This window comes from Tamandua tetradactyla, chromosome 12 (genome assembly GCF_023851605.1).
Source record: "Tamandua tetradactyla isolate mTamTet1 chromosome 12, mTamTet1.pri, whole genome shotgun sequence".
Taxonomy (NCBI): Eukaryota; Metazoa; Chordata; class Mammalia; order Pilosa; family Myrmecophagidae; genus Tamandua; species Tamandua tetradactyla.
Genome location: NC_135338.1, coordinates 67527562 through 67545665, shown reverse-complemented (window position 1 = coordinate 67545665; position 18104 = coordinate 67527562). Strand labels below are relative to the sequence as shown.

The 18104-nt window shown below is 37.2% G+C and overlaps 1 protein-coding gene and 1 pseudogene across 3 annotated transcripts in view; both read left to right on the top strand.

Moving 5' to 3' along the window:
* The window catches only part of ARID3B (AT-rich interaction domain 3B), a 97722-nt gene that overhangs the window by 5294 nt on the left and 74324 nt on the right, over window positions 1-18104 (top strand). The gene's annotated exons all lie outside the window — the stretch shown is intronic.
* Window positions 10599-17357, top strand: LOC143652299 (E3 ubiquitin-protein ligase makorin-1 pseudogene; annotated as a pseudogene).

Below are 18104 nucleotides of genomic sequence, written 5' to 3'. Positions count from 1 at the left end.
AATATCCTTTGGGATTTGAAGCATTTTGTTTTTTTGAGGGGGAGCTACAAATAAAATATCCTGGGGAGAGCCTATAGAAACCATTACAGACTTTGAAAACAAGCTTTTTAAAAAAGTTATTCAAAGTCATCTTTTGTTCCTTATGCAATTTATGTCCTAGAGAGCAGAAATAGAGTATCCCTTGCCACAGCAAAATTGCACCAAAATAATCTTACAGTTAATTTTACGGTGTCCATTCTGTTCTTTGAGCCAGGCCTGTCCTCCATGGACTGAGGCATGTTTCTTTCTTAAGGAGCTGTAGTCTAGTGAAGGCAGTGGGAGACCTCAGGGAGATTGAATCTTAGGTTGCAAAAATTTCGCTCTGTACTGACACTGCCCAGACAGTGCCATGGTGCAGATGTTTTTAAACAGGGTTTTATTTCAAACACACACCAATGTAAAATTCATTTCATCTTGGTAAGATTGTTTCGGGGAGGGGAAAGGGAAGGCATTTGCTAATTGAAAAGCAAAATTCTGAAAACTTAAGGGCGCCACAGATTAGTTTATGTTTCTAAAATCCCTTTCTTAGAACATATAAAGTCAAAATTATTTTATATATTCTCTTTAAAGAAGCTCTCAGAAAAGAATTGCTTCTCAAAGCCTGGATTAGTAAAAAGATCCAGTTGGAGAGACCCAGACTTTGCTTCCCACTGATGGAAAGATGGATAACTACGTTGAGCCAAGTGTTCTAAAACCCATCAAATTTCAATGGGCAGAGTAAATAATTGTAAAACAAGACAACAGACAAAGAGCTGAGTGTCCCTTCCCTCAAGGGAGATCAGGCGAGCCCTGTCAGCACACAACCAACTGGAGGTGGAGGGGTAGGGGGTTGGGATTGCTGACCTATTAGGAGTGGTCTTTTGTCTCCTGGGGAGAGGACAGTTCAGACAGTACAGGCTATATCTGTCTTGAGCCCATTAAAGGAGCCAGATTTCCAGAACAATATAGGCGTCTTCCCATGAAATAGAAAAATGAGCGATGGCTTAATAGGCATGTGTGTGTGTGTGACTGATTTTTAGCCACTTGGGGTGGGAAGGAGGAAGAAAGACTGACTGCTTGGTCTTAAGAGTCTATTACCAGGCAGGCCACAGCGGCTCAGCAGACAGAGTCTCGCCTGCCATGCCAGAGACCCAGATTCAATTCCTGGTGCCTGTCCGTACCAAAAAAAAAGGAAGAGAGTCTATTACCAAGATCCCCCCTTAGGTAGTAAGGTTTGGGCTCTTGTGCCAGGCCTGCATTTTTTGGTGTATTGTGCATATCTTTGAAACATTCAGACCTCTTGGGTAAAGACTGTAAAAACTATTGCTCTAAAGAAAAGACATCGTAGGCTTTTCCCACTTTCTCTGTAAAGATATCTTGACTTACGGAGTCAGAGTAGAATCTCTCTAGGTCAGTGGTTCTCGGTTGGGGATGGTGATCCCACCCAGGAGACATTTTTTTTAATTGTGAAAAATAACATATATTTTAGGCAGTGTAAAATGATCCTTCCAAGAGTACCTGACTCTCCCCTTGTCAAGGGACTCTGGGTCTGTAAACTGTCTCAAGTGTGGGAATTGATTAAGGGACTGTGACTCTCTGTTACTTGTGTTACTCTCTGTTACCTTCCACAAGTTTACACCTCCACCTGAAGAGCTTAACACTTCAGCACCTAACTTAACACTTCAAGTTAGACTTCTGTTCACTTGGCCTAGAATTTTTCTGCTCATAAAAAGCAAGAAAAATGACAAGAGGGATAAAATATTCATTCCTTCCCAGCAGAAAAAGGATAAGTGTGGATATGTCTACAGCCTTTTTCTCTTCACCTTTCCATATACTGTGACATCTGCTGTCACATGGGTTTGTGGGTTATCCTCTCCCAGAGATCATGCACCTTTCACAGAAGTAATTCCAAGGCATAAAAGAAGGAAGTAAGAATCATATCAATAGCAGTAATAATAAATACAGTTCCTAATAAAAAAATAACATATATACAAAAAAAGCAATAAATTTCAAAGCATACTGCAACAAGTACTTAGAGAACAGATTTCAGAGTTTGGTATAGGTTAAAAGTTCCACAATTACAGGTATTTCCTTCTAGCTGCTCCAAGACACTGGAGACTAAAAGAAATAAATGATTCAGAAGTCATACACATTTGTTAAATCCTGTCTTCTCTGTTACAAATCCACCTTCTCCTTTGATCTTTATCCCAATCTTTAGGGGTATTCGGGCTATGCCCATTCTAACTTTTTCATGTTCTAAAGGGCAGTCGATAATATGGTATAAGGGGATGGAACTAGTTGATGTTCTGGAGAGGCTGGCGCCTCTGCCTTTCAGGACTTATCTAGCCTAGGAACCCATCTGGAGGTTGTAGGTTTCTGGAAAGTAATCATAGTGCATGGAACCTTTGTAGAATCTCAGGTAAAGCCCTAGGTGTTCTTTAGGGTTGGCAGGAAAAGTTTTGGTTGGGGTTTGGCAAACCGCAATGAATAGGGATATTTAGCTGAAGCTTGCATAAGAGTAAGCTCTCAACTCTGAACTCTCTTAGCCACTGATACCTTATTTGTTACAAATCTTTGCCCCCATTTAGTCAGGAAGGCATTGTCAGTTCCACAGTGCCATGGCCAAGCTCATCCTTGGGAGTCATATCTTACATTGTCAGGGAGACTTTCACCCCATGTCCCATTTAGGGGGACAGAATAATGCTTTTGCTTGCAGAGTTTAATTTAGAGAGATAGAGGCTACATCTGAGCAATGAAAGAGGTCCTCTGGAAGTAATTCTTAGGCATAACTATAGGTAGGCTTAGCTTCTCTGCTACATAAATAAACTTCACAAGAGGGAGCCTCATGGTCAAGGGCTTGACCTATTGACGTAGGAGTCCCTAATTTTGAGACAGTATCAGGCGTTTCCCTGGTGGTAAAGTTTAATAGTTCCGTATTTTCCCTCCTATCCTTAAGGGACTTGGCTAATACTTTTTAGTTACCTGGTCATCATGCTCTGGCATGTGTCTGGGTGTTACCTTAAGCTATACAGGATTACAAGCCCTCTTTCCCATTTTGGGCTCCCTGTGTTTGTGTTGTTTAAATGATCTATCCGAACAGGTTGAGTTAGAGGATGTGCTACAGAAAATTTAGGTTTTGGATAAAATAAACCTCTCTTCCTTTGGTCTCATAGAGTGGGTGAAATTCTAAAATACAATGTCCTCCATACCCCTGTTTTCTAATTTATCTTAGGCCTGACCTGATTGGCTTCATTCTTATTTCTAATTGAAGCCTAATCTCTTTTTCAGTTCTTTTAACAGTTGTTTATGTGGCAATGCTGACTTTCAGAACTGCAGAACTCCTACTCTGAGTCTTAGGTGTCACACAGGTACCCAAACCAGGTTATACATATATAGCACATATATAGACATTTTTAATTGTCACAACTTGGAAAGGGGAAGTGTGCTACTGGTATCTCATGGGTAGAGGCCAGGAATGCTGCTACACATATGTGGTTCACAGGATGGCCCCACAACAAAGAATTATTGTCCAAAATTTCAGTAGTGCTGAAGTTAAGGAACCTTGCTCTGGGTTTTGTTATTAGGAAAAGCATATTCTGTGCTTTGATTAGACACTGTCCTAGGGTTTCTACACCCTCTGTCTCTTTGTGTTTCACTCTCCATAACTGTTTGAGAAGTTTGCAAACTCCAAATTTTCTTCACTTCTATTTTCAATATCCATGTCGCATTTGCATCTTCCTTCTGTAGTTATCTGAGTGAATAGTCAAGTCCCTGGGGAGACGATTGAGACCAGATCTTGAGACCTCTTACCACTGGCTCAGTGTTCTAAGATGTCTGTGATGATTTGTAAGAGAGCTTAGTTTGCAAGAGAGCTCTTCTAGACTTTAATTCCAAAAGATTAAAGTATAAATAGTTTATACACTTGTTACTTAGTAACAGATTAATTATTAAGTCAGCTTTGGTTTTGGAGCCAAGGGATGTGGATTTAGACCCTCACTCCACCGCTTACTTGCTGTAGCATGGTGGACAGCCTACCTCTCTGAACCTTTGCCTACTTCTATTCCAAAGGACAATGATTCTCCTCTGCCATCAGGGAGCTATTGTAATAATATTACAAAAATGGAAGAGAAATATGAGTTTGAGAGACCTTTGTAAAATTTATATTGCTGAATAAAGATTGCATCAGATTGTTAGCACCTAAATACATTTTTCTTTTGCACTAAACAGTTTTTATTTTTAATAGGTTTCCTTTTAGATCACCATGATTTTATTTAAAAATCGCTTGTTTTATTTTATTGTAGTAACATATATATAACATAAAATTTCCCGTTTTAGCTATTTTTAAGCATACAGTTCAGCAGCATTAATGACGTTCACCTCACCATGGCCACCCTCTATTATCAAAACTTTTTCATCCCCCAAATAAAAACTTTGTACCCATTAAGCAGTAATTCCTCAGTTCTCCTTCTTCCCAGCCTCTGGTAATCTCTTTTCTGCTATCTGTATGGATGAATTTGCCTGTTCTAGAGATTTCATAAAAGTGGAATCATATAATATCTGTCCTTTGTGTCTGGCTTATTTCACTCAGCATAATGTTTTCAAGGTTTATCTGTGTTGTAGACTTTCATTCCTTTGTACATACAGCTGGATAATATTCCTTTGTGTGTGTATACCACATTTTATTTATCCATTCATCTGTTGATGAACGTTTGGGTTGTTTCTACCTTTTGATTTTGGGAACAACACTGCTATCAGCATTGGTGTACAAATATCTCTGAGTCCCCATTTTCAAGTCTTTTGGGTATATACTTAGAAGTGGAATTGCTGATTGTGTGGTAATTTTATGTTTAACTTTCTGAGGAACCACCAAATACTTTTCACAGTACGTGCACTATTTTATTTTACCACCAACAATGTATGAAGGTTCCAGTTTCTCCACATCTTTGCCAATACTTTTATTTTCTGATTTATAAATAGTAGCCATCCTGGGTGTGAGGTTGTGTCTCATTGTGGTTTTGAATTGCATTTCCTTAATTGGTGAAGATACTGAGCATCTTTTCATGTATTTATTAGCCATTTGTACATCTTCTTTGGAGATAATGCCTATTCAGGGCCTTTACCCATTTTTAAACTGGGTTGTCTTTTTGTTGTTGAGCTGCAGGTATTCCTTATATATTCTCAGTACCAGACCTTTATCAGATATATGATTTGAAAATCATTCCTTGGGTTAATCTTTTTACTCAGTGTCTTTTGATGCACAGAAGTTTTAAATTTTGATCAAGTCCAGTATATCTGTTTTTTCTTTTGTGGTTCATGCTTTTGATGTCGTGTCTAAGAAACTATTGCCTGACACAAGGTCCTGAAGATTTATCTCTGTTTTCTTCCAAGGATTCTGTTGTTTTAGCTCTTATATTTAGGCTATTGATACATTTTTCACTTAATTTTTGTAAATGGTATGAGGTAGGGGTCCAACTTCATTCTCTTGCATGTGGAAATCCAGTTTTCCTAGCACCTTTTGTTGAAGAAACTATTCTTTCCCCATTGAGTGGACCTGGCATCCTTGGCGAAAATCAGTTTGCCATAGATGGACGGGTTTATTCAGTCTTTTAGTCTTTACTACCTTTGTAAGTAAGATGCTCCGTTCCTCCTGGACACTACTCTAAAACATCTTCTTGTCACATTTTCTAGATTTCTGACCAAACTCTAGAATTCTGGTTTTCTTGGAAACCTTGTAGGCTTTTGTGAGCTTGAACAGTTGTATTTTTTTAAGCTGCATCTTTCCATATTAGAATAGGGATATGTGTCTATTTTTTCTTTAAGTTGACATAAGGTTTATTTATATTAAATCCTTGTAAATCTCTATCACTGACTTAACTTGGGTCCTTAATGCCACTTAACAAATTATAACATTTCTGTAATACATTTTTATTCCCCCTAACCAAAAGAATAATTTCATGTCTTTTCTACTTTCTCATTTCCCTACCTGTCTCCCTCACCCTCATCCTTTGACTTTGTCTGATACTTCATGGAAAAAAAGAAATCAGTGGACAGGCACTCCCCTCATTGTCCCAAGGACAAAAAAACGCTTAACTCTGTACCCATTGACTTCTTCCTTCCTGTTGCTAGAGACGAAGTATTTTACCAGAGATTAATCCCTCCGTGTGTGTCTAGATCCCATCCCCTCCTAGATTTTCAGAAACCTTGCTCTATCAGTGAATACCCCCCATTCTCCTTTTGACTCACTTCTGAAGCCTTCTCACATTCTTCACATGTTCTGTCTCCCTAATTAAAAAAAAAAGTTTTAAATAATAAAATCTACCTTATTTGATTGTTACAAGGAAATGAGATACTTTTTTAAAACTTTCATTTGCTGACTTTTTCTGTCCATTCTCCCCCCAGCAAAGCTTCTCAAAGGAATTATTTGCCCTCCGTACCTCCACTTTGTCACCTCTTGATCATTTCTCAGCATTATTCAGTGTGGTTTTCCATGTCCTGAAGTTACTCTTGTTAAGGTCTCCAATGACCACCATGTTGCTAAACCCACCCTGCCCTGACCTCATTTGATTTCTCAGCAATATTGAATGCAGTCATCTACTCCTTCCTTGAAACATTCTTTTCTTTTGATTTCTGTAATCCCTTAATATATTTCTTTCCCTTTGTGTCTATAACTCTTTCCTTTCTCTGTCCTCTAAAGACTCACAGTTCACCAGGGCTCCGTCCTAAACCCTCTTTTCTACATGTTTTCCCTGGGTAACTTGTTTTACTCCCATGGCTTTAGAGACTAACTACAAGCCATTGGCCCAGTATATATTGTTCAAAAATATGTTTTATACTCTGAGCGCAATGAATATACTCCCAACTATATTCTTGACATGTCCACTTAGATGCCTTAACTGGTCTCTCAGACTTAACACATATAAAACTGAACTCTTGATTTCTAACCTACTCCCACATAGTTATTTCCTTTTTTATTTTCCATCTTAGTAAATAGCCTTTCTGTCCACTTAGTCATTCATGTCAGAAATTATACAGTTGACTATCTCCTCACCCCTTATGTCTAGTCCATTGCCAGGTCTTATCAATTCTTCCATGTAAATATCTTCAGTCTATCACCATTTCCACCATCTAAGTATCTGGAATCCTTCTCCATCATCGTCTACTTAATCCAAGCATCCTCCTTACTGCTACAGTTCTCACAGTTCTCACAGTTCTCTGCTCCCTGCCTCCCACTCTAATCCATTCTCTACAGAGCAGCTAGAGTAATCTTCTAAAATACAGAAAGGATTATGTTACGCCTTTAATGCCTTCGCTCTTACTATAATAGCTAAAATCTACCTGACCCCTACCTACTTCTCCAGTCTTATTTTTGCCAATCTTCTTACACATCGCTGTGCTCCAACCATCCTTCCTTTGCATGTGCTGGGCTCTCTGCCTAAGGCACTCTTCCCTAGGATAATCCTTGGCCAGCCTTCAGTTCTCACTTCCTCAGAGGCATTGTCTTCACTCTAAGTGTATATTATATTCTCCTGTTATATGCTAACGTTGAACATTAAATTTTACATTTGTATGTTTTATTTATTTGGTGTCAGATTCCTATGCTAGATGATTTCAGCTCCAAGAGGGAAAGGGACCATATCTGTTTTGCTTATCATTGTATCCCAGCACCCACTATAGTGGTGGAACATAATAGGTGTTCAGCAAATATTTGATTCTGACATTTTGTTTTAACTTACCCTGTTCTGTAGTTGAAATTTCGATTGAGATAATTATAGATTCACGTGTAATTATAAGAAATATAATACAGAGAGATTTGCACCTTGTGCACTTTGCCCAGTTTCCCCCAGTTTTAAAATTTTGTAAAACCATAGTATAGTATCACAATTTGGATATTGACATTGACACAATCCACTGATTTTATTCGGATTTTCCCAGTTTAGCTTATATGGATTTGTATCTGTCTTTTCTATTTTTTAGCATTTCTAGTTGTATGTTTAACACATTTTCTGAATTTTTCATTAATAAATGCATTTGAGGCTGAAGGTATCTCTTTAGATCTCACTTTGGTTGAGTCTCATAAATTTTGATATGAATGGCTTTCACTGATGGTAAAGTAGCAAACATTTTAGAATATCAGTTGTGATTGCCTCTTTTTTTTTTTAAAGCAGTTTTATTGAGATATATTCACATACTTTACAGCCCATCAAAAGTGTACAATCACTGCCTTTTAGTATAGTCACAAAATTTTGTATTCATCACAATTAATTTTAGAACATCTTCGTTACTCTAAAAAGAAAAACTCTCTGCTGCTCTGCAGTCACTGTTCAATCCCTTTATCCTTCCCTAGCCTACATAACCACTAAACAATTTGTCTCTAGATTTATTTATAGTTATATTTTCTATAAATAGAATCATATACTATGTAATAATTTGCTTCTTATTTCTTTCATTTAGCATAATGCTTTTTTTTAAATTGTGAAATATAACATATATACAAAAAAGCAAGGGCTGTGCGACAGTGGCAGAATTCTTGCCTGCCATGCTGGGTTTGATTCCCGGTGTGTGCCTATCCAAAAAAAAAAAAAAGCAATAAATTTCCAACTGCATTCTAAAAAGTAGTTATAGAGCAGATTTTAAAGTTTGGTATGAGTTGCAATTCCACAATTTTTCATTTTTTCTTCTAGCTGCGCCAAAACACTGGAGACCAACAGAAATATCAACATAATGATTCAGCAGTCATACTCATTTGTTAAATCCTGTCTTCTCTGTTATACTCCTTCTCTTAAAACCAAAAATTTCAGAGTACATCACAACAGTAAGTTGTAGAACAGATTTCAGAGTTTAGTATGGGTTTCAATTCCACAATTTTCTTTCACTTAGCATAATTTTTTAAGTTATTATTATTTTTTGGTTAGAGAAGTGGTAGGTTTACAAGAAAGTCATGTAAAAACTGCAGTGTTCCTATATATTCCCCTATTGTTGACACTTTGCATTACTGTGGCATCTTTTTTACAATTGATAAAAGAATATTGAAACAGTGCTATTAACTGTAGTCCATATATTTTTGTTTTTTTGTTTTTTGCATGGGCAGGCACTGGGAATTGAACCCGGGTTTCTGGCATGGCAGGCGAGAAGTCTGCCTGCTGAGCCACTGTGGCCTGCCTCTATAGTCCATAGTTTTTATTGGGTATATTTTTTCTCATGTACCATCATATTATTAGCACCTTGTGTTAGTGTTGTACATTTGTTACAATTCATGAAGGAACATTCCTATACTTCTTTTTTAAAAAAAAATTTTTTTTTAAACATAACAACATACAAACATGAACATTCTTTTTAAAATTTATTTATTAATTAAAAAAATTAACAAACCCAATAAAACATCAACATATATAATCAGTAATTCACAATATCATCACTTAGTTGCATATTCATCATTTCTTAGAACATTTGCATTAATTCAGAAAAAGAAATAAAAAGACCATGGAAAAAGAAATAAAATGAACACAGAAAAGAAAAAAAAAGATTATACCTACCATCCCCCTTACCCCTCACTTTCATTGATCACTAGCATTTCAAACTAAATTTATTTTAGCATTTGTTCCCCCTATTATTTATTTTTATTCTGTATGTTCTACTCGTTTGTTGACAAGGTACATAATAGGAGCATCAGACACAAGGTTTTCACAATCACACAGTCACATTGTGAAAGCTATGTCATTATTCAATCATCCTCAAGAACCATGGCTACTGGAACACAGCTCTACATTTTCAGGCAGTTCCCTCCAGCCTCTCCATTACATCTTGAATAACAAGATGATAATCTACTTAATGCATAAGAATAACCTCCAGGATAACCTCTCAACTCTGTTTGGAATCTCTCAGCCATTGACACTTTGTCTCATTTCATTCTTCCCCCTTTTGGTCAAGAAGATCTTCTTAATCCCTTGCTGCTTAATCTCAGCTCATTCTGAGGTTTTTCTCAATCCCTTGATGCTGAGTCTCAGCTCACTCTAGAATCTCTGTCCCACGTTGCCAGGAAGGTCCACACCCCTGGAAGTCATGTCCCACATAGACAGGGGGAGGGTGGTGAGATTGCTTGTTAGCATGAACATTCTTACCATATGATCATTCCATTCTTGGTATATAATCAGTAATTCACAATATCATCACATAGTTGTGTATTCATCACCATGATCATTTCTTAGAACATTTGCATCAATTCAGAAAAAGAAATAAAAAGAAGAAAACTCATACTATCATACTTCTTACCTCTCCTTCTCACTGATTGCTAGTATTTCCATCTACCCAATATATTTTAGCCTTTGTTTCCCCAATTTTTTTCTATACCCCTTATCACTCCCTTTCATTGATCACTAGCATTTCTTTTTTTTTTTACTCCTTGAACATTTAATATTTCCATGTACTTTTTTCCTCCATTATTAGATCCAATTCAGGATCATGTATTTCATTTAATTGTCAATGTCTCTTTAGTCTCTCTCTCTCTCTCTCTCTTTGTAAATAGTATTTTGCATTTTTAAAAATTTTTTTTCTTAATTTTTAAACATAAGAGCATACAAACACAAACATTCTTACCATATGATTGTTCCATTCTTGATATATAATCAATAACTCACAATATCATCACATAGTTATATAGTCATCATCATGATTATTTCTTAGAACATTTGCACCAATTCAGAAAAAGAAATAAAAAGAAAAAAATTCATACATACCATGCCCCTTACCCCTCCCTTTCATTGATGACTAGCATTTCAATCTACTAAATTTATTTTAACATTTGTTCCCCCATTATTTATTTATTTTTAATCCATATGTTTTACTAGTATGTCCATAAGGTAGATAAAAGAAGCCTCAGACACAAGGTTTTCACAATCAAACAGTCACATTGTGAAAGCTATATCACTATACAATCATCTTCAAGAAATGTGGCTACTGGAATGCAGCTCTACATTTTGGGGCACTTACCTCATATACTTCTGTTAATCACAGCCGATTGTCACAACACGGTTTAGTGTGTTATACAATCTCATATTTTATCTTCTTTCATTCTCATAACATGCACATTCTAAAATATCCCTTTTCAACCACATTCACATATATAATTACGCTGTTCATTACACTCACAATAACATGCTTCCATCACCATCATCATTTTCTAAACCTTTATAATCAACATAAATAGAAATTCTGTACAAATTAAGCATCAGTTTCCTGTTCTCTACCCCCATCTATCCCCTGGTAACCTGTGCTCTAGATTATGACTCTATGATTAGTTCGTATCAGTGAGATCATACAATATTTGTCCTTTTGTGCCTGCTTATTTCACTCAGCATAATATCTTCAAGGTTCATCCATGTTGTCGCATACATTGGGACTTTATTCCCTTTTATAGCTGAAAATATTCCATTGTGAGTTTATCCATTCACTGGTTGATTGACACTTGGATTGCTTTCATCTTTTCACAATTGTGAATAATGCCGTTTAATGAATACTGGTGTGCAGGTATCTGTTGGAGTCCTTGCTTTGAATTCTTCTGGGTTTGTACCTAGTAGCAAAACTATCAGGTCATAAGGGTAATTCTATATTGAGTTCCTGAGGAACTGCTAAACTGTCTTCCACAGCAGCTGCACCATTTTACGTTCCCACCAACAATGAAAGAGTATTCCTATTTCTCTGCGTCTTCTCCAACACTTGTAATTTTTTTTTAAATAATATCCATTCTAGTGGGTGTGAAGTGATATCTCATTGTGGTTTTGATTTGTATTTCCCTAATAGCTGGTGATATTGAACATCTTTTCATGTGCTTTTAGCCTTTTGTATATCCTCTTTGGAGAAATGTCTATTCAAGACTTTTACCCATTTTGAATTGGTTTGTTTGTCTTTTTATTGTTGAATTGTAGGATTTTTTATATATTCTAAATTAAATCCGTATTAGATTTGTGGTTACCAATTGTGTTAGTTAGATTCAGTTGTCAGCTTGGCCAGGTGAGGATACCTAGTTTTGTTGCTGCGGACATAAGCCAATGGCATGTGAACCTCATCTGTTGCTAATTACATCTGCAGTCGGCTAGGAGGCGTGTCTGCTGCAGTGAGTGACGTTTGACTTAATTGGCTGGTGCTTAAATGAGAGCGCAACCTAGCACAGCCAAGCAGCTCAGCATTCCTCATCTCAGCACTCACAGCTCGGCCCAGGCCTTTGGAGATGCAGAAAGAAGTCACCCCGGGGAAAGTTGTTGGAACCCAGGGGCCTGGAGAGAAGGCCGGCAGAGACTATCCTGTGCCTTCCCATGTAAGAAAGAACCTCTGTGGAAAGTTAGCTGCCTTTCCTCTGAAGAACTAACAAAATAAATCCCCTTTTATTAAAAGCCAATCTGTGTCTGGTGTGATGCATTCCGGCAGCTAGCAAACTAGAACACCAATATTTTCCCCCACTAAGTAGGTTATCTTTTCACTTTCATAACAAAATCTTTGGATGTACAACTTTTTTTATTTTAAGGAGCTTCCATCTATTTTGTCTTTTGTTGCTTATACTTTGGGTGTATAATGTAAGAAAACATTGTCTACCATAAGATGCTTCCCTACATTTTCTTCTAGTTTTATAGTCCTGACTTATATTTAGGTCTTCAATCCATTTTGAGTTGATTTTTGTATAAGGTGTGAGAAAGGGGTTTTCTTTCATTCTTTTACATATGGATATCCAGTTCTCCCAGTACTGTTTGTTGATGAGATGATTCTTTCCCAGTTGAGTGGATTTGACAGCCATGTCAGAAATCAATTGGGGTGGAGCAGTATGGGGTGCTAGCAGATACCTCAAGTCCCCTTCCCCTCTCTTGGCCATCCTCTCACTGAAACCAGACTGGAACTCTGTGACCCTGGAAGCTATTGCTGTGTGGGAAAAATAGTAATGGCAGAGGCTGTAGCTCCTGGAACAACAGCCACAGCATTAGGAGCAGGAGCTGCAGGGGCAGCAGTGGCAGCACTCTCAACCATCCCTGTCTCCACAGTCACCTTCCCATCCCTGGGGGTGGGAGGAGGGGGAGGCAGCAGCCACGGCAGTAGGAGTAGCTAGACTAAAAGGATCACTTGCAGGTATTTTATGCGGGGGGATTGTAAGGGAGTACATAACTGTCGCTACTCACATGACCTCTCTTACAGTCCATATGGTCTAGTGTGCAAGTATTTTCAGCAAGGGTACTATATTTATGGAAACCTTTGCAGATACAAACAAAGCAAGTCATTGAAACGGAAAGAAGCAACTGTTGTAGTTCTAACTGCAAAATCATACCTTGCTGCTTCCTCAAGTTTCTCATCAGTAGTTGGACCACTTGTTCAAATAAGTGGAGGTGAAGCTGAGTCAAGAAATTCAAACTTTGCAGCTAAAAGAGCAGGAACAGAAGACTTGGTGAATGCCACTGAGTTTGTCCCTGGATAATAATACTGTGGCCTACTACCCCTTCCTGCACTGAAGCACCCCCATGGGGCTCAGTGACCAAGGAAGAATCAGAGAAAGAACAAACTGCTTTGGAAACAAATAATCAGCTTTGCCCCTATGCTGCAGTGGAAGAGTGCCAATATGGGGAGAACTGTGTGTATCTTTATGGAGATTCACGTGATATGTGTGGACTGCAGGTCCTACATCCAAAAGAAACTGCCCAGAGATCACAACATATAAAGTCTTGCATTGAGGCCCATATAAAGGACATGGAGCTCTCATTTGCTGCCCAACACAGTAAGGACATGGTTTGTGGGATCTGCATGGGGGTTGTCTATGAGAAAACCAGCCCCAGTGAGTGCTACTTTGGTATTCTCTCCTACTGCGACAGCACCTGTTGTCTCAAGTGGAGGAGCACTAAGCAGTTTGAGAGCAAGATCATAAAGTTAGACTCCTCTCCAGTCTTTGTTTGTGTTTTCTATTTGGGGGAAGAATTTAGTAACTTGTGCCAACTTTCATCCAGATGGACCACATTTAAATGCATGCATTTTATCTTGAAACTGGGGTATTCTAAATAGGATTTCTTCTTTGTAGTATTTCAGCTAGTTTCTAGGTTAGTTGGTATATCTACCTTTATTTGAATGAGGAGCCCTATATATCAGTTAATAGAATCTTTGTGCTTTTTCTGAGGAGATTATCTTTAATGGATTAGCCAGGTTAGGCTCAGTGAACAAACTTACCTAGCTCTGAATGTATGTTTCCTGGCATTTTACGTTTTCCACTTTCTATTCCATCCGTTCAGCTAGTCAATGATCCCCAATCCTTTAAAGATTGTTCTTATAATTGAACAAAATTACATAGTCTAAACAGAGCAAAGTTACAAGAAGTAAATTTATTTAAACAAAAAAAAAAATCAAATGGTCATAGATGTGAGGGTCTATTTCTGAACTTTCAGTTTGATTCCATTGGTCAGTGTATCTGTCCTTGTGGCAGTACCATGCAGTTTTGACCACTATAACTTTGTAATATGCTTTAAAGTCAAGAAATGTGAGCCCTCCAACTTCTTTCTCTTTCAAGATGTTTTTGGCTATTCGGGGCGCCTTATCTTTGCCAGTACATTGCTAATTGGTTTTTCCATTTCTGCAGAACAGGCTGTTGAAATTTTGATTGCAATTGTGTTGAATCTGTAAATCATTTTGGGTAGAATTTGCATCTTAATGATACTCAGCTTTCCAATCCATGAACATGGATGTCTCTATTTATTTAGGTATTCTTTGATCTCTTGTAGCAATGTTTTGTAGTTTTCTGTGTACAAGTCTTATACATCCTTGGTTAAATTTATTCCTGATACATGATTCTTTTGATTGCTATTGTGAATGGAAATTTTTCCTTGATCTCCCTCCTCAGATTGCTCATTACTAGTATATAGAACTACTGAATTTTGCATGTTGATTTTGTACCCCTTCATTAAAAAAAATTTTATTAATTAAAAAATAAAGAAATCAACTAAAATGTCAACATACATAATCAGTCATTCACAATATCATCACTTATTTGCATATTCATCATTTCTTAGAACATTTGCTTTAATTCAGAAAAAGAAATAAAAAGACAATAGAAAAAGAAATAAAACGAACACAGGAAAGAAAAAAAAAAGATTATACCTACCATACCCCTTATCCCTCACTTTCATTGATCACTAGCATTTCAAACTAAATTTATTTTAGCATTTGTTCCCCTATTATTTATTTTTATTCCGTATGTTCTACTCCTTTGTTGACAAGGTAGATAAAAGGAGCATCAGACACAACATTTTCACAATCACAGTAACATTGTGACAGCTGTATCATTATTCAGTCATCCTCAAGAAACATGGCTATTGGAACACAGCTCTACATTTTCAGGCTGTACCCCTTCATTTTGCTAATTCATTTATTAGCTTTTGTAGCTTTGTTGTAGATTTTTCAGGATTTTCTATATATAGGATAATGTCATCTGCAAATAGTGAAAGCTTTACTTCCTCCTTTCCGATTGGGGTACTTTTTATTATTTTTCTTGCCTTGTTGCTCTGGCTTGAGCTTCCCAGAAAGATGTTAAATAATAGTGGTGATGGTGGGCATCTTTGTCTAGTCCCAGATATAGAGTGAAAGCTTTCAGTCTTTCTTCATGGAATATGATGCTAGCTGTGGATTTTCATAGATGCCCTTTATCATTTTGAACAAGTTTCTTTCTATTCCTGTTTTTTAAGTGTTTTTATCAAGACAGGATGCTGGATTTTGTCAAATGCATTTTCTGTGTCAATCGAAATGATCATGCTATTTTCCCCTTTCTATCTGTTAATGTGATGTAGAATATTAATTAATTTCCTATGTTGAACCATGCTTACATGCTTGAGATAAAACCCACTGATCATGGTCTATAATTCCTTTGACGTGGTGTTAGACTCCATTTGCAAGAATTTGGTTGGGGATTTTTGCATCTATATTCATTAGAGATTGGGCTATAATTTTCTTTTCTTGTAGTATTTTTGTCTGGCTTTGGTATTAGACTAATGTTAGCTTCATAGAATGTAGGTTCTTCATGTGTTTCTAGGAAATTTGTCCATTTCCTCAATTGTCTAATTTCTTGGCATACAGTTGATCATAGTATCCTCTTTGATCCTTATTATTTCTGTGGGATCAGTAGTAATGTCCCTCCTCTCTTTTCTCATTTTTATTTGCACCTTCTCTCTTTTTCTCTTTGTCAGTCTAAGGGTTTAGCACTTTTATTAGTCTTTTAAAGAACCAACTTTTGGTTTTGTTGATTTTCTCTATTGTTTTTTATTACAGTTTCATTTATTTCTGTTGTAATCTTTGATATTTCTTTCCTTCTGTTTACTTTGGTTTGCTGTTTGTTGTTCTTTTTCTAGTTCCTCCAGGTGTGCAGATAGGTCTTTGATTTTAGCTCTTTCTTCTTCTTCTTTTTTTTATCACAGACAGGCTTGGGGAATTGAACCTGGGTCTCCAGCATGGCAGGCAAGAGCTCTGCCACTGAGCCACCATTGCACCATCTGCTCTTTCTTCTTTTTTAATATAAGCATTTAGGACTATAAATTTCCCTCTTAGCCCTGCCTTTACTGCATCCCATAAGTTTTGATAGCTTGTGTTCTCATTTTCATGCATCTCAAGATACTGATTTTCCTTGCAGCATTATCTTTGGCTTACTGATTGTTGAATAAATTGTTTTTTAACTTCCATATATTTGCAGATTTTGTAGTTCTCCACTTGTTAACTGATTTTCAGCATCATTGCATCAGAGAAAAAGGTTTGTATAATTTCAGTCTTTCTAAATTTATTGAGACTTATTTTGTGATCCAGTATGTGGTCTATAGTGGAGATCCATGTGCACTTGAAAAGAATGTATATCCTGCTGTTTTGGGTGCAATGTTCAGTATATCTGTTAGGTCTAGTTCATTTATCGTATTATTCAAGTTCTCTGTTTTCTCATTGGTCTTCTATTTATATGTTTATCTATTGATGAGAGTGGTGTATTGAAGTCTCCAACTGCTGTTGTAGCAGAGTCTGTTTTCTCCCTTTAGTTTTGCCATATCATTCTAGCTATCTATGCATCAATCCATTTTCTGAACCCTGAAGTGTAGGTTCTGTACATCATGCTCCTTGAACTTTTAATACTGCCCTGTACATTTCCTAAGAACAAGGATATTCACTTATGTAACTACCCTCAGTGCAGTTATCAAGTTGAAGAAATTTAACATTGATATAGAGTTTACAGACTATATTCTAATTTTTTCATATGCTCCCTAATGTCCTTTGAGCGTTTTCTCCTTCTTTGTTAGATCCTTTCCAGGATCATGTGTTACCTTTTGTTATCATTGTCTCTTTAGTTGCTCTTTTTTTTTTTTCCTTCTGTGGGAACGTACATACAAAATAAACTTTCCCATTGTCACCACTCCTATTCATATGCTAGTATGAATAGCATACTATTCACATTCACTGTGATCAGTCACATTTACTATATTGTGGTACCCTCACCACCTTCCATTATTAAAACATTCCCAGAAACCCTACACCCATTTTCCATTAACTTCCCATTCCCCCATCTCACAACCCTGGCAAAGTTGCTTTATAACTTCTGTCTCTTTGAGCTTGCACGTTCTCCAGTATTTTCTTTGTAGTTACTGTGAAACTTAAATTTAACATAATAAATCTGTAAAAGTCTTGTTTTCTTTGGTACCACTGTAACTACAGCACAAACTATGTTCCTGTACCCCTTCACACTCCACCTTTATGTAGTTCTTGTCATAGATTGCATCTTATACATTGCGTCTAAAACCACTGATTTCTTAATACATTTTATGTATTTGCCTGTTCCTGAGGCAAATGCTATGATTGCTGTTCCATTGCATTCGGTAAGCTGCTTTACAGGCAGTGCAAGTCTTGGGATGGCCTGCAATGAGTGTCCTGGCTCAGTCCCTCAGGCCGCTTCCAGGTAGATTGGGCTAAATAAACAAGTTCCCAGTATGTGCACAAGGGTTCCATTGTACCATTTGGAACCAGGACCAGGGATCCACACTAGGGGGCGTGCAGGCTGGCTGTGCCCTGAGCCAGTGAGTTTTGGGGAAGGGGCTAGCCAA